The sequence below is a fragment of the Cyprinus carpio genome, chromosome A18, assembly GCF_018340385.1.
Source record: "Cyprinus carpio isolate SPL01 chromosome A18, ASM1834038v1, whole genome shotgun sequence".
Lineage (NCBI taxonomy): Eukaryota > Metazoa > Chordata > Actinopteri > Cypriniformes > Cyprinidae > Cyprinus > Cyprinus carpio.
In genome coordinates, this window is record NC_056589.1 from 22398533 (window position 1) to 22421637 (window position 23105).

At 35.4% G+C, this 23105-nt stretch overlaps 1 protein-coding gene across 4 annotated transcripts in view; it reads right to left on the reverse strand.

Moving 5' to 3' along the window:
- Nucleotides 1–23105, reverse strand: part of LOC109109916 (cadherin-13-like) — a 283438-nt gene that overhangs the window by 61504 nt on the left and 198829 nt on the right. The gene's annotated exons all lie outside the window — the stretch shown is intronic.

Here is a 23105-nt window from a genome sequence, read left to right on the forward strand (position 1 = left end):
AAATGTAATTAAATATTTATAATAATCATATTATATACCATTCAACAGTCTGGGGTCAGTATGAATATATATATATATATATATATATATATATATATATATATATATATATATATATGAGCTTAAAGGGATACTCCAGGCCAAAATGAAAATTTTGTCATTAATCACTTACCCCCATGTCGGTCCAAACCCATAAAAGCTCCATTCGTCTTTGGAACACAATTATAACATATAACCCAGATTGCACGTCTGATGGCAGATGGAGTATTCTGACGACGGCTTTCATACCTTTTTTTGAGACCTTGACACTGCTATTTACTTGGCAGTCTATGGGACAAGTCTCAAGCCTCCAGGTTTTTATCCAACATATCTTAAATTGTGTTCCGAAGATGAACAGAGCTTTAATGGGTTTGAAACGACATGGGGGTAAGTGATTAATGACAAAATTTTCATTTTAGGGTGGAGTATCCCTTTAAATTCTGTTTGATTTTCAGCTAGGGAACATTATATTGATCAAAAGTGACAGAAAATATATTTGGTTACACTCTAGAATAGGGAACATTAATTCACTTTTAACTACGACTTTTCCTTCAATAAACGCCTAATTTGCTGCTTATTAATATATGTGAGAATAGGTATGGGGTTGGATTAAGGGATCTAGAATAAAGCCATGCAGAATAAGGCATTAATATGTGTTTTATAAGTACTAATAAACAGCCAATATTCTAGTAATATGCGTGCTAATAAGCAACTAATTAATAGCAAGAATAGATCCTTAAAAGAAAGTTTTTCCAGATATGTATAATGTTACAAATAATTACTGACTTCAAATAATTACTGTTCTTTTGAATTTTCTATTCATTAAAGAATTCACAAAAATATTAAGCAGTACAGCTTTTTCAACATAATTATGTACAATAATAATACATTTTTCTTGAGCAGCAAATCAGCATATTAGAAGCATATTCTGAAGGATAATGTCACACTTAAGACTGGAGTGAAGAATGAGTGGTAAAAAAATTCAGCTTTGCCATCACAGGGATAAATTAAAATACAGTATATAAATAGAAAATAGTCTAATCTTATATTTGGCAATTTGTAAAATGCTACACCTAATGAACCCATTCCCTCCGACAAAAGTTGTTTTGAAACTTCACAAATCCTGCAGTGATTTCATTAAACTTCTAGATTCACCCCAATTTGCTTACTGTACACTGCGCTTCAATGCACACTGCTGAATGAGCTCCGGCCACTTCCCCACTTCATCTTTTGACCATTTTCCTCGCAAAGTGACGTGTGCAACTATGTAGCATTTTAGAAGTTCCTGCAAAACTCTCTTTGTGTTGCCTCCTTCAGCATGTCTCTCATCCCCCTAATCACTGATGACTTTAAAGCAGCAAACAGCCGTCATATCTGATGGATCTCTCTGCGCTTGGTCGCTTGATTCATTGGAAGTCCACTAATGGAGCTCAAAAATCCAGCCGTATTTTATAAATGAATCATGAGATGGAGACTAATTGCTACTAAAAAATGAACACTAATGCATGAACAATCCCAGTGACGAAGCCACTGACACTGCAATATGCAAATATGTGTCCAATTATGATTAACGATCATCCGAGCGTTGCATGTCAATTTAGAAAGCTATTCAGATTTCGCCACACACACGGCCTCGCAGAAGGATGCCGTTCCCTCCTAAAACTCCTCTCCCTTTGGCAAATACGCAGCAAGATATCGTTTCCCGCTAATGACATAACCCAATTTATTATAGTCTCAGGCTGTGCTTGAATATTAATAGAGAAGTCATAGAATGGTCTTGCATATGGAAATACTTGTTGCTGCAGCGAAAGTATTATGTGCTGCCCTGTGATAATTCTGTTGAAGAGGTGAGTGTGTGAAACAACCAACTGTGGCTGAATGATTATGGAGCCAGGATCAAAGCCTTCCCCAAAAACAAAGCCTTTAATAGAAAAGCTACTGATGGCATGCCGGGTCCACGCAAAAAGCGATCTCGGAGGGAGCCTCATTTTATTTTTTTCTCTCATCTGTTGTCCTTTTGTCTCGATTTAGAGTGTGTTTTTGTGTGCGCATGTGACACGGGGCATGGATTGATCTCTGGCGCTTTCCTGCCTCTGACATTTCAAACAGAAGTTCTGCCCTGTGGCTCTCTCGAGTCAACATCCTGGCATCTGGAGAGACGCAGAGGGGATGATGTCAACTAAAGAGCCTGGATGCAATCACCTAATATCACACACATCGCTGTTGCTGATGTGAACTAGGACAGGAATTTTCATAACAGATGTGGTTAAAAGCATGAAAAAGCATGGATTGAAGACTTTGAAGGGTTTACCCACATTAGGGTTTCACATATTTCATACAGTTTGTTGCTTGATCCCATTCAATTTGCCATTTTTTTATGACATATGACATTATGGTAAAATCTGATGGTTGTATGGAACACTTTTCAAGTACACTTTACAAGCAACATTGTTTTTCACAACAACAAAAAAGATTTTGAAGAAGAGGGCATATAGCAAGCAGTCATTTTAACTGATAAAAACAATACTGACTTGAATAATAAATTAAATTATTCTTTTTTTTTTGGTCATTATTGCCTTTATAGATTTAAAAGACAGAGAAAGAGAGAGAGAAGAAAGAGAGAGAAAAAAGAGGATATGGGAGAAGAGAAGAAAACAGGATAAGGAATGATTCTTGGCTGATTTGAACTTGCATCATCCTCATGAGCACTTCAGCCCAATACACACTTGCACTAACCAGTAAGGTCACAGCTTTGACAGAAGTCAAGATGTAACGCCTCTGTGAATATGATGCAGCTGAACGTTTTCAGGACATCTTGCACAACAAGACTCATAGAGACTTTGCATGAACTCTGATGAAATGTTCAGAGAAATAATTCACTTTACCGCATGATAAAATTGAATTTACCACTATTATAGGCTATAAAAGTAGAGAGAGGTCTGGAAGTGGTATAGGGAGATGATGTAGACTTTGCAAGCCAGAATCATCAAAGCACATGCACAAACCGCTAACCCACAAGTGTTCAAGCATGTGATTATTCCACTGATAAAGTTTTTAGGACATTTTGCATGGCATGAAAGACTCATAGCACAAATCCAACACCTAACTCTGGACGTATTTACAGAAACTCATCAACCAAATTAATGAGCTCATGATAAGCAGAAGAGATGCAGAATCTTCTGACGTGTGTGGGGGTAATTGGGGTCAAGGTTGGGGTTATGGGGTTTGAAGAAACAGAGCAGAAAAAAAGGAGCCTGGCTAATCTAATCAAGTGCATCGTCCAACCACAGACTAATCGCTGTCAATTACAGTTCAGTAATGGGGAGGAAATAGTCCCTATTACACCCAGGCCTTCTGATGAGATGAGGGTAGAAAATGAGGAGGAGGAAGAAGGAAAGAGGGATGGGAGGGAGGTGTTTCATCATGGCCATCAAAGCCCATCTGGGAAGTGGCAGCAGCACTTATGTTGAAGAGCACAGGTGTTGCTGTTTAACCGTTAATTAGATTAGCACAGATCAAAGGCAGATTGCCACTACCGGGGAGCAGTTACATTGCCGACAGGGGCCGGGGAGGTCTCTAAGGGACCAGGGGGCACGAATTTCTCCTATCCCAGTGATTGAGACAGATTAATGTGCTTATCAAAGCTGGTTTCAACCGAGACTGAGATCAAGCCTGTATGCTTTGTGTTCTGTCATTTGGGAATATATGAGGGTTTTATTACTTAAACTTAACTTGGATGTTTTTGATTGCTCTTGCATGTGATGCACTAGGATTTTAGGACATAAAAAAAGTGAAGTGAAGTGACATAAAGCCAAGTATGGTGACCCATACTCAGAATTCGTGCACTGCATTTAACCCATCCAAAGTGCACACACACAGCAGTGAACAAACACCCGGAGCAGTGGGCAGCTATTTATTTATTAAAAATGGATGTTCTTGTTGGTCCTGGAAGTACATATATATCAGCCAATCAAATTTTCAATGTTGTCTGGTTACATGGCATCTTATTCTAAGTTCTGATTTTTTCAGAGACATAACTCACAAAACAATTGTGTGGGCCTAACCCTAACCCAACAACATGCCACATGCAATTTTTCACTTCAAAATAAACAAAATAACTTTGTCTAAATTAATGACTATGCCCAAAAATCCCCATTAACAAACAATAATAAACAAATATGTCCTTTTCAGCAAAACCCTTTCTACTGATTTCACAATTATACTATATGCAATTCAGATCATGTGTTTTATCTTTGATTCAAAACTTGTAGCAGGACACTTTCAAAACCTATAACAAAAAGGACGCACGCACATCTTTGAAAACCCTGGCACATATTTCTCGCTTTGTCTCTACGGGAATGCCGTAGGATTCCTCTTTCTGCTGTTACACTATTGATCGCATACAACTACAGATCTCCTCTGTGACAAAAGTACTGTCAACTATGTGAAAGAACTATCTCAACCCTCAGTATCCACAGGAAGGCCTGCGTCTTCCTGAACCAAGAGAGAATCCTCCATGTCTGAAAAATGCACATGCCAACTCGGGGCTGGCACATAGACCAACTTGTAAAACTCTCCATGAACCTCAGTGGCACAACTGGGGATGTTTTTTTGTGGGGAGAGATGTGGTGTGTATGTGTGTGTTTTCATGTGAAAGGGTGTGTGTGAACAAAACTACTAAAGACCCTCGCTCTCAGATCTGAAGGAAAGTGGTAAGCAGGTGTCCCACTACACTGATTCATGCAGTCACATGGAATCTTCTTAATACTGTATGTGACTTACTCCATCATTTGTGAGTCATTTTAACCTAGAAGCACATTGAGTTTAATCCACTAAATGAAAAAGTCAAGTCTTTATTATACAATTATTATGTTTCTACAAAATTAAATGTACAAATATACAAAAGCATCTGAATATTAAAAATGCTAGTAAGTCACTGTGAGGACACCGATATGTGACGTTTAGGGGCCTCAGAGGAAAGTTTGTCATTTAAATAGTAGAAGAGAGAGTGCTGGATGTGTGTGCATAATTTCACTCCATTAAACTGCACGAGAGGTTTTACAACTGTGCCTCCCATTTGCATAGGCTCAGAAATGCTAGTGGACATAACCATAACTTGTGCAAAACTAATAATTAGGTTCATAATTACGACTATAAATATGCAGAACAGGCTTTTAAATGCTTAAATAACACTGCTTAAATAATCCAAGTTACGACCTGAATTAAACAGTTTAAATCCCTGTAGGTGGTCGGGAGAAGAGTCTCCATCTCTCCCAGAAATCAGTGGGGAAAGCCTTTAGGAGTTTTTAGCAAAAAAATAACAAATAAAAAACACACAGAGTTTTCCAAGATAAAAGGGTCAGAGAGAAGCCTACTCTTTTCTGACAGTCCTCCAGCAGCAGATAGGAGCTACGAGTGTGAAGCCAAGACCCCACACTGAGTACTAAAGTGGGCCCTCCATCTGCAGTCTATTCCCGTCTAGTCTCTAAGTGCATGCCCTATTCCTCCAGAGAAGAGCACACATGCTGGAAATGCTCAATCTGCTTTGGAGACAGAGTAAACAAATGGCCGGGGAAAGAGAATGAGAGATAGTGGGGAGGAGAGGAGGGATGATTGGTGGTTGTTGGGGTGATGAGATTTTTAGCATATTATGTGGTATATAATTCTTCTTCAGAATTCACATACGGTGTGTATAGAAGAGGCTTTTTATCTTTGATTGTGAATTTGATTTGACAAAAGCACCCATCAAAGGCCTAGTCCAGTAATAATTCTCCTAAAAAGAGACTTTGAGGGAAGAGAACTTGTACATGCAAATAATTATGCCCAGATGCAGATTAAAATGCAAGTGCACACCTGAAAAATGAGCAATCGGTACAGGTGACTGAGTGAAGAGAATAAAGCTCTGATTAATGGTAAAACCTTTGATTTGAAATGGCTTTCGCTACCATCGCTGCAATTCCCTCAAGGTAGGCAAAGTGTTAAAATGACAATTTGTCTGAAAAACTCCTCAGGAAAGTGTCAACAGCAAGGGCGTAATTGCTGCAAAATGTCACCGTGGCTGATTACGAGCGATTTGTAGCTCAGCGGAAAAGAAACCAAATTAAAAAAAAAAAAAAATGCTCACCTTGATGAGAGAATATTTAATGAAGCACCACATGCTAATGTCACGTGCACACACAGTGCACTTTCTCCATCCAAACACATGCAAATTTCCAGCAGGGGCTCGCACAATTTTAAAGTAGACTAAATAGAATAATTTAGATGAATATGACCTACTGTTGATTGTCATTTGCAAATACTAAGTACGACAATAATATGTTAACAGATTCAGAGGAACCTGTTAAAGGAAAAGATTATACAAACTCACTTTGTCTAATTTCTTTAATGTATTGTGATGTTTAATATAATGTAATATAATATAATATGATGTTTAATATAATCTAATATAATAAATAATATAATATAATATACTATAATATAATAAAATAATAAATAAAAATAAAAATATAATATAAATAATATAGAAACATATGGGAAGGAAATATATAATAGGGTATGTAAATATAAAAGTTAAAAACATACTAATGGATTAAGAAAAATAATTAAGTATTTAAACAATAAAAATCAAGGACTAAAATATACAGTCCATACATACAATAAATATAAAATACCAAATAAAATATTAGAAACATGCCACAATAATATTAAAGTAAATTATTTTTGATGATATAGTTATGTGAATATTGAAATTATTTTTGTTTAAATATTTATGTATATGGTGTTTGGAGTTTAATTATTTTTGTTGTATATATTATTGAATGTATTCAATGAAGTATAATGCAACACTGTAGCCATCAGCAAATTTTGTTTCGCCCTAGGAATACTGTAATAAATACAGTCGCAGAGACATACATGGAATAATTTATAGTTATTAATAAATATATTAATTAAAAATATACAGTTATTAAAATTTTATTGATTAATATTAAGTAAATATTAACATAATATATAATAAAAGCGTTAATAAAAGTGTAAGTGAAATATATTAATTAAATACCAAATTTTAACTTATTGATATAAAATATATTATCCAAACTCATTTTGTCTACTGTCTGTAATGTGTTGTGTCACATTCCAAGAGGAATGTGATTCTGTAAGGTACAGAAACTTTCAAGGCTCCAGTCTTATGCTAATTTTAGTACAGGAGTTGCTTTGGCTCAGCTGGCTGTGATATGAGGGACAAAGCCTCCCTCTGTGAATATAATGAAACAGTCAATGATGCTGTACTGAAGCACCTCTGGACATGACCCTGTCTGGCTCCTCAGAGTTGCGTGTTGTTTTCACACAAGGACTTGGTTTACATAGACCGGCAGACACAAGCCCACAATATAAACAGACTATAATAAAGGGAGCACTTTGGCAAGAGTCAGTCGTAAACAGTTATAAATGCTTGCTGAAAGCACATAAATAACAGCTGCCATGTATTACCTCTTAAACACTGTCATGTGCCAGGACGCTGTGTAAATTCACTTTCAACTATGGCAATTTTACTTCTCATATCAACTAAACTGTACAATCAGGGCTGTCATCAGGAGGGGACAAACAGGTATGTTGTCCAGGTGAAAATCATATTTTCATTATGAAAACTCAGATAGGAGTCCTACCGGATATGAGTGCCCTACCATCATTTAGAAAATTCACATCCCAGGCACACAAGTAGAACTAACTAACTAACTAACTGAATAAATAATTACATACAGTACAGGTCAAAAGTTTGGAAACATTACTATTTTTAATGTTTTTGAAAGAAGTCTCTTCTGCTCATCAAGCCTGCATTTATTTGATCAAATATACAGAAAAAACAGTAATATTGTGAAATATTATTACAACTTAAAATAATAGTTTTCTATTTGAATATACTTTAAAAAAATAATTTATTCCTGTGATGCAAAGCTGAATTTTCAGCATCATTACTCCAGCCTTCAGTGTCACATGTAACATCCAGTCTATCACATGATCATTTAGAAATCATTCTAATATTCTGATTTATTATGAGTGTTGGAAACAGTTCTGCTGTCTAATATATTTGATGAATAAAAGGTTAAAAAGAACTGCATTTATTCTTTACTATCACTTTTTATCAATTTAACACATCCTTGCTGAATAAAAGTATTGATTTTATTTTTTTAAAAAAAAGAAAGAAAAAAAAATTACTGACCCCATATTACTGACCAGTAGTGTATATTGTTATTACAAAATATTTATATTTTAAAAACATAGCTTCTTTTTTTTTTTTTTTTTTTTTTTTTTTATTCATCAAAGTATCCTAAAAAAGTATCACATGTTCTGAAAAAATATAAAGCAGCAGAACTGTTTCCAACTTTTGATAATGAATCATCATATAAGAATGATTTCTACAGGATCATGTGATAATGATCCTAAAAATTCAGCTTTGCATCACAGAAATAAACGATAATTTAAAGTATAATAAATTTAAAAATTATTTTAAATTGTAATAATATATCACAATATTACATTTTGTTTCTGTATTTTTGATCAAATAAATGCAGGCTTGATGAGCAGAAGAAACTTCTTTCAAAAACATTAAAAATAGTAATGTTTCTAAACTTTTGATCTGTACTGTACATAAACACATTTTAAAAACAAAATAATAATTCATAATAATAATAATAATAATAATAATATTTTCTTAACCAGCATTTATTCTTGTTTTCTACTAAAAATATCTAAGCCTACTTAAAACAAGATACATTTTCTTACAAATTTTTTCTTAAGCACTTGTCAAAGGGATGAAAACAATATATTTCTCTAGTAAATGTATCAATTGTTTAAAGGATGTTTAAATGTTTCACTGAAAAACAAGACAAAAATTATGGGTAACAATCCAAAAAAAAAAAACCTCAGTGTACAGCATGAGCATCCAGTGTTAAATGTGCTTTTTGGTCTTTAAATGCCAGCCAGGAAAATTTCATAATGGTCCACTATTAGACTGTATTTAATACCCGAAAATAACTAATTAGGCGCATTTTCCATTTTAGCTCTTGTACTTGGTCTCACCTCTTTCTGCTCAGACGAAAGGAAACAAGACGAACGGATGGAGGTAACTTCAAATAATTGCCCTTGGCTCATATTTTCCCTATCATCCCCTACATTCTCTTTTCAGTTTTCTGCTTTTCTGTTGTGCTATTTCAGTGAGAAAGACAGAATCACTTTCAGTTTCCTTGTCTTGAAGGACTTTGAGAGCACTTAATGCAGAGTTTGGTACCAGCCTCAATGAGTTATTTTTACCCAGTACAAATAAAGAAATCTCAAACAGCTGTACATCATTAATAAATATCCAATCCAAGTACCACAAGGTCAGTGTCTAATTATGTCTAATTATCATATTGCAGCAGTCACAAGGCCACTCTTAGCCAACTTATATTGTAAGCAATATAGCTCTGCTAAATCAGCTGTTTGCTGACAGTGACTCCACAAGAGAGTCAGTGGTTTGAAAACAGAAATGTTCCCATCTGTTTACCACAACTCTTATCAGTAATCATGCTTATTTACAAGGACAAAACATTTCTGACTGCATTCTTTTGAAACCATTTGTACTGGCAACGCTCTTACATGAACTTTAAAATACTTTTGGAAATGTCACGCTCGTTTTGGCATCAGAGTCTAATTTGGCTAGCGTTGCTCTTCCACTGGTAATTCTCATGAGCCTTTAATTAAAAAGAGAAAAATAATAAATTAAATAATTCATTATTGAGAGGTTTTAGGGAAATCAAAAATGGAAATTGCACATGGTTGATTCGAGGTAAACAATGGCTGCTTTAAGCCCATTATGGGTGCTTATGTGACTTAATACGTTCAAAATATAATAGGTGAGGGGGCTGAGAAATAGTGCTTTTGGCACGACCACAAGGCAAAGCTGATGATAGTTCAGTAAATGGGGAAGGAGTGTAATGAGCCCTTTTCACAACAACAGATATTCACACAGCTGCTGTTCACTGTACATGCTAATCCTTCACACATTATTAATACAAGCACAATGTTTCTGGACCTTTAAGTAGCTTTAAGATGTTTTGCGTGGGGAATGCAGCAAATGTGTATTGACCTCTTCCTATCAGATCAGAAACAGACCTTTAGAATACAAATACCAACCATGTTTCACAATGTAATGCCACCTACAACAGAATGACAGATAGATGATAGGATGATAGTACACTAGATAGAAAGACAGACAGACAGACAGACAGACAGATACCCCCTGGTATTCAAGTTAAGTAAATACAGTGCATTTAGGTTTGTCATTGACTTTAAAGTCCAGCATGTCATTCACTTACACACCAGGGGATTTGTTCATTTACACTGCTCCGAGATCCTCTATCAGCATGTTGTCATTCTGAAGACATATATTAGCAAATTAAGTCATAATAGGGGTTACCCTGCTTTAACATCACTTCTGCGAACCCTGCGGTGAGGCCCAAGGCACTGGCCCCTGAGTTAAGAGCATAACTGCCATCTTCAGAGGCAGAGAAAGCCTGGAAATTCACTCGCCAGGAAGCAATCAGTCTGTCCCTGCCCTGTGCTTGCACTTTGAACTGTCAAAATTATAAGAAACACTTTTTTTGTACTGTGAATATTTTGGACAGCCTTATAATGTGCCTTAGATCCCTGCGGTGTCACTAATGGTTCGAAGCTGTGCCGCTTCCATTTGAATGAGATGGGCACTGGAGCTGTTGAGCCATCGTGCGGATTCAGCTCATTTCTGCTCTCATTTTAGCCAATTATGCAATGATAGGTCTGTGGTTATCTATGAACCTGAACAGCGTGGGACTTATGAGAGGTCTTAATGTTGGTTTAGGGTGAGTAAGGGACTTTATTTGACTTTAAATACAATAAATATTAATGCTTACCTTAAATTGCCAACCTTCCTTCATGGTACAACTAGAAAGGTCCTGTTCATTTCAGACAAAATGTACTGAGAGGTGACAAAGTCTTTTTTCCTGCTATTTTATTTGTCCTGGAGGAAATGGAAGAGGATGAAATTGTGTTCGAGTTCAGAATGTTTTAAGCTATGCAGGGTGAACCAAGGAAATTGGCTGATGACAAATTTCCTTATGCCTAATTCAATGAGAACCTAGAAGTGTATATATGAGAGAAACAGAGTAGAGGGACATTTTACAAGCCAAATGCCGTTTGTGTCCCTTATATGTAAAAAATTTACTTTAAGAAATGTGTAGATTATTCTGTAACACTTTAGAATAGGGAACACATATTCAATATTAAACAAGAGTTATCCCTGAACAAACTCCTAATTTGCTGCTTATTAATAGTTAGTAAGGTAGTTGTTAAGTTTAGTTAGAGGGTGGATAAAGGGATCTAAAATACGTTCATGCAGAATAAGGCATTAATATGTGCTTTATAAGTACTAATAAACAGCCAATGTGCTAGCAATTTGCATTCTAATAAGCAACTAATTAATAACAAGAACGGATCCTTAAAATAAAGTGTTAGCGATTATTCTAACCTTTAATAAGTGTTGAAATTTTGTATTTATTCTTTATATAACATATTATGTCTACTATAATATAATATAATATAATATAATATAATATAATATAATATAATATAATATAATATAATATAATATAATATTATATAATCAATCAGTACTACAATATTATATACACAGACCTTTTTATTTAAAATAAATAAATGAAATTAAATAAATAAACAAATGAAAAGCAAATCATCCTTTATGAATTCATATTACAGTGTGTTTGCTGTCACAGAATAGTTTGATTTTATAATGTTATGGACATTTACTGAAATTTAAAAACATAATCAAACTACAGAAAACCCCTGATTTCTGGTTATAATCTCTACTCAGTTAATGATGTTTACTAATTCCTTTAGTTTCTCTCTGCAGCTTAAAGTAGCATTGAGCCCTAGCAAGCTCCCAGTGACCAAACATCTGCTCTCTCGCTTTTCTCCTTTACTATCCCTCCTCTCTGCCCTTTCAAGAGCTCCTTTGGACAGACTGATAAAGTCTGTCTGCCCAAGCCAATAGATTGTTTTGGCAGTTTTGAATTTTGAAAAGGTCTCCATGGTATTTTTGCAAGTGTCATATCATCAGTCATTTATAAGCACTGATGGTTCAAGAGTCTCTCCTTCCATCTAGACCCACTTAACTCCTTTGTTTTTATGATGTGACACATTAGTGTGTGCAACAATGAGATGCACTTGTCCTGATATGTGACTATGATCAATGACATGGAAAACAGAATCGATAATTCAACCAACTGTCTAGAAACAAAATCTATACTGAAGGATTCAAATTTTGCATTTTATTAAAGAGTTTGCAGGAAGATTTTCTTAATTACTTGCATATTCATTAAAGTCTGACCCCAGTATATGAACATATGTTGTGTTTATGGAGTCACAAAGACATTAAAGTATGATTTTTGTTTTTTATGATTTGTTAAGTTTAAGGTTTTAAACACATGCCCACCATGCCCATACATATGTATATCATATATATATATACATATTATCATGGACAATGGTGTTTTTGCCTGGATAAATGGGTTTGATATACTATATATATTTTTACACCATTTATTTAAAACTTCATCTATATATATATATATATATATATATATATATATATATATATATATATACATATATATATATACACATACATACTAATGCTGTGCTAAATTTCATATTTAATATGGGTCATGGATAAACGTGCCATATGATTTACATATCGCCTACTCCAAAAATAAGACCTACTTTGAAAAATTATAAACCCTCTTCACATACCACACACACAAACAATTGGAGTTTGGTGACATGACATTCCATCTCTGATAAATGTGTGTGTGAGTATGTGAACATGCAGCCTATAAATCCAGCACAGTGGGTCCTCTGTTTGGAAAAACGCTCTAGACTCTGGCAGAGAGACAAAATAGCCCATAGCTACTGATGCCTCTGCCTCCAGCTGTCACCACTGTCATCAGCAGGGGAAATGTACTGAGAAGTTTACAATTGTTGTTTTATACCAGAACAAGGTAGTACATTGCGATCATACAAAAAGCACATTACAATGTAAGTTGATTTATTGCTGTGCCATTATCCTTACACCACTGATGACATCATCAGCATTATCCTCCAACTACCCATGTTTGCTCACAACAGCCGATGCATTAAAACAAAGAAAAACACTTAAAAATAAGGTACATTTTTACATCACACAATCAATGACATCATCAACATTATCCTTTAACTACCTATGTTGACTCACAAAACGCATTGCATTCAAACAAACAAAAACTACCCTGCTGGTTCTCAAAATGCATTGCTTTCATACAAACAGTACATTTTAAAAAAAGATGATTTATTATCATCACAATGCACAACTCATTATAGTTTTTTATTATACATTTTTAAGACATCAGCATTATTTTTATTATATCTACACTTTGCTGGCTCACACAATGCAGTAGTAACACTTTAGATTAGGGAACACTATTCACTATTAACTAGTTGCTTATAAGCATGCATATTAGTAGCATATTGGCTGATTATTAGTAGTTTTATATACATATTTTCTATACATGACCATATTCTGGATCCCTTAACCCTACCCAATACCTAAACACCAACTACAACACTTTAGAATAGGGAATACATAGTTACTATTAACTAAGAATTTCCTACAATAAACTCCTACTTAGGGTTTTATTGAGGGAATATTCTTAGTTAATAGTAAACATGTATTTACTCATCTAAAGTGTTACCAAATCAGTGTTTAAGAACTGTAAACACAATGCACAGACAAATTGCACAGTGCAACCTGAGCAAAATTGTTGGTTTCAACATGAGGAAAGCATCCCTTATAGGACCCTATAACTTGTGTGAACCGTGCCCAGTGACCTGCTTAGGACAATCAGATCTGACCGAATCCTCCACTTCCACAGTCAAGCAGTCTGACTGATAAAAAGAATGATCCCTCTTTCTCATCTGCTGTAGCTCACTTTCTCGCTCTCTATGGACACCGAGTGATCTCTGACCCGAAGCTCAGTCAGAAAGAGGAGAAACTCATCACTCACTTCATTACCCCTCTGTCTTCCTGTCTGCACACACAACCGGCTGTGTTCTTATCTAAACCCACACAACCATCTGAGACGCATGAATCTGAATGTGTGCATCCCACCCTGCAGATCAGGGTGTGGGCTGGAAGGTGAGGGTTTCTTTGGATGGGATTAGCAGGAAGAGCGGTCAAGCTGATGGAAGGAGGAAGGCATGTCCAGGAATTAAAGTCTGACCTCTATTTCCACAGTTTGGTGAAAATGTGACTATCTATATAGTTTTCTGAACTGGAGCAGAGCTGAAATCCGAAGTCTACCAGACGTTACTTTTCTCCTTCTCTACAGTATGGCCTATTTCAGTATTTAGTTTTATCCGCTTCTGTTCAGGCGTGGCCCGACTTTACAGCATCCAATAAAACACCAATACACTTTTACAGGCAAGCCGGAGATATTTATAATACCCACTCTTCATTTCCTTTCTTAACGTAAGAGTTGTGGTAATTGGAGACAAGTGGAACTTCTCAAGATACTGTGAGGCGAGCTCATACCTGCTCGTTCCTTATAAATGCAGACAATTGCCTATTATATTATGCCATTCTGGGGACAGATCGTGCTTAGACTGCTTCCAACTCTTTGCCAGTAAAATAGAAGATGCGTGTTTTACATTTAGTGTTACTGCCAAGTCCTGGAGAGTTCAACAGTGCAAAGACAGTGCATTTGTAAGGGATGAGGCCACTCAAGCCTGCCTGTGAGAACGTGAGGTATTTGGCAGAGCTCAGAGTGGGGTCGAGAAACTCTTTTTCACCTTTATGACACAAGATGTGTGTTTAGAGCTGATTCCAGAGCTAGACATGAGAGCAAAATTATCATTGAGCTCTACTTTTGTGCCAATAACTCTTTAGGCAAGAGAATCTTCAGCGGGCAAAACTACCATTGTTATTAAAATGTTGTATTTTGTTCATTCCTCATTGGTTTGTGCTAATGGATGTTTAGAGTGTACTTAAACTTGTTTGCTCAGTTGGTGCTAAGGTGAATCATAGACAACATACACAATATCCGTGTTTTAGAAACTTCATGTTAGTAAGACTCACAGGAAGGTCACTAGAAATGTCTTAAAATATCTTTAACCCCTAAATGAGAATCCTGTAACGATTTACTCACCCTAATGTCATTCCAGACCTAATGACTGACTGACTTCTGTAAAACACAGAAGAAGATATCTCATCTCGAAGAATGTTTCAACTGCTTTTGTCCATACAATGAAAATCACTGGGGTCCAGTGTTGATAAAAGCAGCTGAAAGAGTTTAGTTTTTTTTTTTTTTTTTTTTTTTTTGTTTCAACTGCATTTGTCCATTTTTTTTTTTTTTTTTTTTTTTTTTTTTTATTTTTTTTTTTTTTTTTTTTTTTTTTTTTTTTTTTTTTTTTTTTTTGTTTTTTTTTTTTTTTTTTTTTTTTTTTTTTTTGTTGGTTTTTTTTAAATAATTTTGGTGGAGTTTTTTTAAAAGTAGCTTATTTTGTTTTGTGCGTTATTGATTGTTATGGGTTTGTTTTAATGTAAGTTTTTGTAAATGATGTCTTTTTTGTTATTTACAAATTTTATTTTTGGATGACATATTCCTTTAATACCCAATTCTTCTTAACATGTTCATCTCTATTTAATGTCTCTCTCCACAAATTTCGACAGTACTCATCATATGTTTTCCTTCTATTCCTGATGTTTCGCACCTTTATTGACTGAGTAGATCAGCAAGGCTCAATTAATAACGGAGAAGGATTAACGGCCTGACCTTTTTTTTTCTGCCCACAATTCCCATGGGGCTCAATTTATCTTCAGGAATCCACAGCTAGTGGGGAAAAAAGTGATTGACACTCCTAACCTTCATTGGGATGTAATCTTCATCTTGCACTCAGAGATCTAATTAATTAGTGGAATCTCATTTCCGTGCTAATGCAAGTAGACAGAGGCGTGATAGAGGAGAAAGGGGAGAGAGGGAGTGTGAGGAGAGAAGGAGAGGGTGCCATTTTTAATCACTCTAGATGGACTCCACCTGCTTTATGCACTTTAGTACCACAACTGAACTTTCTGGCTTGCTGTCAAGTAGCTCTCTTGGTTAAACCAGGGAAATGTCTGGATGTTAAATTTTGTGCTCTGAAAACCCTTGCGAGAGTGCTTTGTTTGCTCACTGCTGCAAAGGGGCAGGTCAGGGTGAATCTCACAAGAATTTTGCAGTGTGCAGACCATCTAGACATTTGCTTTAGGATCCTAGTTTTACACTGAACATCATGATGATCCAACACAGTACCATTTTTTTATTGTGCAACAACAAAATGTCTTTAAAGGAATAGTTAATTCAAAAATAAAAATCCAAGATGTAAATTAGTTTGCTTCTTTATCAAAACAGATTTGGAGAAATTTTGCATTACATCACTTGCTTATCAAGGCATCTTCTGCAGTAAATGGGTGCCATCAGAATGAGAGTCCAAACAGCAATCCAAGATGTAAATTAGTTTAAAAAAAAACAAACAAAACAACCTTCACAATAACAACAACGGTATACAATTGCAAATGACAAGTTAATTCCTTAAATGAAGCCAGGGTTTTTTTGTTTTTTTTCTGCATGTTTGTAAGAAACAAATCTATTATTAATATTTTTTTAACTTAAAACCACTGCTTCTGACTAAAATAAGGAAGCAAAAAAAGAATAAGAAAAAGTCCTCTATCCATAATATTGCTTTCTTTGGTAGAAAAAAAAAAACCAACAACAACAAAACATTCTCTTGTCTGAATCAGGAGAGAAATATGCACAGATCAAGAACAGTGTACAAGCTAAAACATTCCAGATTTTCATAAATTAAAAGATTTTCACATCAATTGTTGGTGTGAAATTGTGTTGATTACGTGTGGATTATTGTAATGCATTTATTAGCTGTTTGGCACCCATTCATTGCAGATGATCCATTGGTGAGCAAGTGAAGTAATGCTACATTTCTCCAAACCTGTTCTGATAAGGAAACAAACTTATCTACAACTTGAACGACCTGAGGTTAGGTAAATGAACAGGAAGATTTTTCAGGGGTCATTCTAATATCAGCATATGCCATAGATAAAATAAGGCAAACAACCAATATTTGGGTGTATAGTTTAAGGTTACAGGTTCATTTTTACATACATGTAAATACAGAGTTCTGGCATGAAACTCTGATGGTGCAGTCTGATAGGTCTAACTCAATCTGACGTAATGACATCATTATCACATGGCACATCTGATTGGTTCTCTCCTGTATTGGTAGCCAATGAGCTTGCTGCTCAGCGTTCAAATATATGACTAGTGCTTGCCGTAGCAGTGCAGCTTGTTCAGAAACCCTCCACCTTCCCCAGCTCCACCTGTATAGATCTGCTACGAGATGATTTGTGTATGCTATGGATCATTTCATGTATGTTATATTTGCAGCAGCAATATTCTTACATGCTCACGGCAGTATTGGCAGTAGCAAGCCTCTGTATTTGCTCTGCAGCAGCAGCAGCAGCGCAGCAGATCTATTACGCCAAGACCAAATACATTAACATTGTCATGTACATTACCATGCCAATCCCTCCGAGAGTTGTCATGACAGACATGTTAATTTCTTCTGTTTTGTAGGTACAACTTAACAATAAAGTTTAATTTGTTAGAAGAATTTAATGACTGAACAAACAACTAACAGCTTTTTACAGTATGTATTAATCTAGGTTAATTTTAACTCATAAATATATATTGTTCAATGTTAATTCAGGTTCATTCACTAACTAGTATTAATGTATACAACTTGAATATATGCATAAATTGATCATTAACCAAAATCAATAAATGCTGTAAAGATATTTATTTCATTTTAAGTTCATAATGCCTAATAATACCTAATGAATTAACAAATATTAACAAATTTTTAATCTTTGAGAAAATAATTGTTAAATTCATCTCTTTTGTCCACTGCAGAGCACAAATATGGCCACAGTAGGCAGGCAGGAGAAAATTATGGGAAGACAGTGAAACTGAAGCTGTATTTATAGAAATTGACATAGTTTAGAGTCTATCATACCACAAGATGGAGTTTATCTTGTCTGTAGCCCCCTGTGCTTGATGGAATGGGTGAAGTTTTCACGAGTATAACGTCAAAGGCACAGCACTTACGTTTGGTGACTGATATCATGTGTCTAATGCCAGTGTGTAACAATGAAAATGACTAATGATTCTGACAGAGTCTCCCAGCATTTGGGTGATATATATATAAGTCTGAATGGCATATATAGTGAAAATCTTTTACACCGAAACTCAAATCTACTGAACAAAATTCAGCTTTCATTTCATTTGCAAGTTTGCTGAAGAATAAGTCTGGATATCATTAATAAAGCCTCAGGTAAAAAGGAATTAAAAATGTTGAATAAAAGACAGAGGGGAAATTTGCAGAATAAAAGCACAAAACATATTCAAAAGCAGTCTTGGGGCAATCTAAGAGCACTCTGCGTTCTGCATAAACTCACAAGTCTATTTCCTGGCCAACTAAACTCAATCTTAACATAATAATGACTGAATAAATGACAGTTTATATCTTTTATGCAGAGAATTGCACATCAAATCAAGCAATAATGCAGTGTTTTCAATTGCTGCCCGCACTCCTCCTGCATTCACTGTAATATTTGCATTTAGATGACATAACATAATAACTCGGGGACCACCTGCAGGAGTAAATATTTTGCTGTCTGTTTTGTCTTGCCATTCTGCCAAACACAATGATTCATTAATTGAGCTCAGGAAAGAATCTTCATATGGTGACTGACATTCAATTATGCGGGAGAGATCAGATTAAAAAGAAGTCTGAAAAGCCTATTTTGCGGGCGAGCGCTGAGGAGAGGCTGACACTGTAATTTGAATGACCGTTTGGGTCCTGGGTGAACTCGGCGGCAGTAAGGGAAATCACTATGCTACGACCTCACAGTAATTGGATGTCCATTGTGTGTCTGTGCAGGTGCATGCAGATAGAATGCTTGCCAATGTGTTTATGTGCAGTTTATTTTAATTTCAAGCTTGTAAAATGGGCCTTAAATTGTACATTCTGTCTGTAATCACGGCGCTACATTTTTATATTATTACAAACACAACAAGCTTTAAAATTCACACTTTGATCATAAACCCTCAAATGTATATATATATTATATGATATAAAAATTGTTCTAAGAGCTTGAAACAACATTCACACAATTACTGCTTACTGTGCCATTGAGAGGACCTAATATCTTGTTCCTGTTCAAAGACACACACTTGTCTTGTGTTTAGCTCATCTCCAAAACCTGAGCTACCTATCTAGACAGCATTTAAGGCAACAGATGTGTTCCTGATGTGAAGATGAAAAAATACTTACTTTTGGTCAAAATCTAAGGTACTGTAGCATTTCATGTAGGTTATCCAAAAATGCATTACAATGAGTTAGAAATATTGGAAATATCCATCCAAAATGGCAGAAAAATTTACAGAAGAACCGTTTCTGACACAGGATGGATGGATGGATAAATAAATAAATAAATAAATAGTCCTTTTTTATCTCACAATAAATAGATATAATGAGATAAATGAGATAAAAACTTTAGTTTTAGAAGTTTAGTTGCAATTGTGAGTTTATAACTCACAACACTAAGAAGAAATGTATGAATTCTGAAATATAAACTTGCAATTGAAAGAAAAAAAAAATCAGAATTGTGAGTTTAAAAAGTAACTTGTCAGTGGCAGAAAAAAAAAACGAAATACAAGAAGAAAAGTCAGAATTGTGAAATATAAACTTGCAATTATGAGATAAAAAACTTACAATCACCTTTTTTAAATTCTGTGGTAGAAAAAAAACATTAATAAAAAAAGTATCGCAAGATGTAAACTCAGAATTCTGAGAAAAAAAAGCAATATGACTTTTATATAATGCAATATGACTTTTTTCTGAGTTTATATCTCAAAATGCAAAAAAATCTGAATTTTGAGAACAAAAGTAAAAAAGGTGCAATTACCTTGATGGAAACAGGCATATACGATTCAAGCTAAATTTTTATTCTTACCGGTATCATTAGTTTAATAGCATTCTGATGTCAAATTCTGTCTATGTAGACAAGTTGACAAAGACAGCTCACTAGGATTCGGAACAGAGCTCTTATCTGACCACAGACTGGCCATCAGAAGCAGGACTGTAATGATTAGACATACAGTACTCCATAAGAAGACTGACAGAATCCTGTCACTGCGTATCGATTTTAAGATGTCCATTTTGCTCCTGTGTCATTTGGGTTTATGAAACAAAGGTGGGGCTACTCTGCCTGTCAGTCGGCTTTCAGATTTAGTGGCAGGACTCTGATTGCCAGGACCTGGAGCAGATGCGCAGTGGGTAGCCCACTATAGCAGACTGACTACAGAAGTTGGTTTGAGGAGGTCGTACAGTGACCGCCCCCCAAAGCAAGCCTGCAATCTGTCAGTCAGTCTAAATAAAACTCAAACCTAAACTTCAAACAGAATTTCAGACTTTTATGATGTGCAAGCCAACTTGTATGATGTGTGAAAAATGTGCTGATTAAGCAAACAACTTCAGCAGTACTACTTTCAATACTTAAGTACATTCAAAAGTAAGCACTCTCTTTCTCTCTCTCTCTCTCTCTCTCTCACACACACACACACACACACACACACACACACACACACACAACTAACCAGATGCTCTGTTCAAGACAGTTTCGCAAGCTGTCAACAAGCTAACAGCTGAACTAGCCAAACTGACATTATTGTTGAAATACTTTTATCTAAGTATGCATTCAATTAATTAGATCAACCTGTCCGATTCTTGTGGAACATCAAGAGCTGTGTGCTGCCTTCAAGTCTTCCTGGGAAAATTCTACTCACGAGCTGGGAAGTCTTAAATATAATGAAATGTATATTGAAATGGCTTTACTAGAAAATTGACGTGTTGAGCAATTTTTATTTTATTTTATTATTTTTATAAAAATCATGTACAGAATAAAATGGGAAGCTTTAGAAGTGCATATTGTCTGGAAAGCACCTGATCGAAAAATAAATAAACAAGCAAATAAATAAATATAAAGGTAAGTCACATTTTTATCATATTCAGAACAGAACTAGAAAACAAGATGGTAAGTATAAACAATAAACACACACACACACACACACACACACACACACACACACACACACACACACATATATTTAAGGCTACTTAGCAGCAAATAGTATGCTAAAAATCTCAAAATCTCAAAAATCTTAAGTCATTGTTTATGCTCTAGACAAAGGTTTTTTAATAAAATAAAATAAAATAAAAAAAAAATGTTTTCCTAATAGAGCAGTATCCTTTGATACTTGCATGCATTCAAGAGTAAGTTAAAAAAGCCACACATGATCACATTTAGAATAGAACCAGAGAACTAAAAAACTAAATTAAATAGGCTACTTTGTACTTAAAAACTAAATTCTAATAAACACAAAGTAAGCATTTGAATAAATAAGTAAATGACTGAATGAAGATATTTACCTAACAAATCAATACTTTTACTTTTTATACTTAACCTACTTTCAAAAGTAAGTACTTTTGTACTTTTACTCAAGTTGAAGTTTAAAAGGCATCCACTCTACATCCTCTCTACAGGTTTTCATCACTGCACTTTGAATTATATATGGTAATTGAGGTATTTACCATAATTTCTATCATTCAAAGATTTGCTGCTGTTGTTCAACCTATTAGAGGTTGTTTTAACCCAATCAACTGACCCATAGATGCATGACTAATCACTCTGGAGAAGCAAGAATAATGTCCTCTCAACAAGAACTGATCTACTGTTCTCACTAGAGGCTTCCTGTTCTCTTTCCCTCTCTGCTGATTTTTATGAACACAGCCACAGAAAGTCTAAAAGTGACTCTCATCTCAACCTGTTAGCTGCCTTTATCTTCCATAATTGAATAATTCCATAATTGCTTCATGGAGAAAAAAAAAAAAAACAGTAGTAAGTATATATTTTGAATAGATTTTATGCTTAAGAGAGTTCAGAGACAAAACAGATTTTACAATTTTGCCATTGTGGGTGGAGGCAATTTTGAAAAGTGTAGTTTGTGAACTTTAAAAACAGCTCAAAAGTACATGTCTGGTGAGGAAACATCCCACACCTGCCTCCTTAACACACCTGAAAGCCCCTGGAGCTCATTGTGTAAAACATCTGTCACATATATGAGATCAACTGCAACGAAGCACAGACTCGTGGAAGTCATGCAGAGATGTCACACATGGTGTCAGTAAGACGCAGCAGTGACAGTGAAAGTTAGCGCAGTTTGTCAACATCCAGTGTTTCAGTCTGAAGAAATCAGAATAAACAGCTACATTCAGACACCTTTCATGTTAAATTTCAATTACAATGTCAACTCGACTATCAAATGCTCTCTGGAACGCATGCAAACATGCATTTAATGATGGCTTTGCTCTGTTCCAGCTGAGGGGTTTTCTACTGGCCTTGTCGGACACAGCCGATGTTGGTGGATAAGTGTGTATAACCTCAATTAAAGCATGCTCTAAGTGTCTGACAACAGCTAATATTCCTCTTCCAGCAGCGGGCCGAATTGATGTTCCTTCATTCGTCACCCCACAGAAAAAGCAATCATGCTGTTGTCTCGCTCTGCTTAGGAGCTGGAAAGCACTGCCTCCAGTTGCTCATTAGCATGCACCACTAACACCCCTTGTCCTCAAGATACCGAAGCATCTTCCCTGCATTCATCCAACCTCCCATCTCCTAACAACATTTAAACCCCTGCTTTAATATGCCGAGGAATCTGCTCTAATATACTTGCTCTAAAGGTGTCTTGAGGATAGTTAAACATTATAACACACCGCATTTATTGTTTGTCCCCTCGGATTTGCCCCCTCATGTTTGCTTGCTTTGTCTG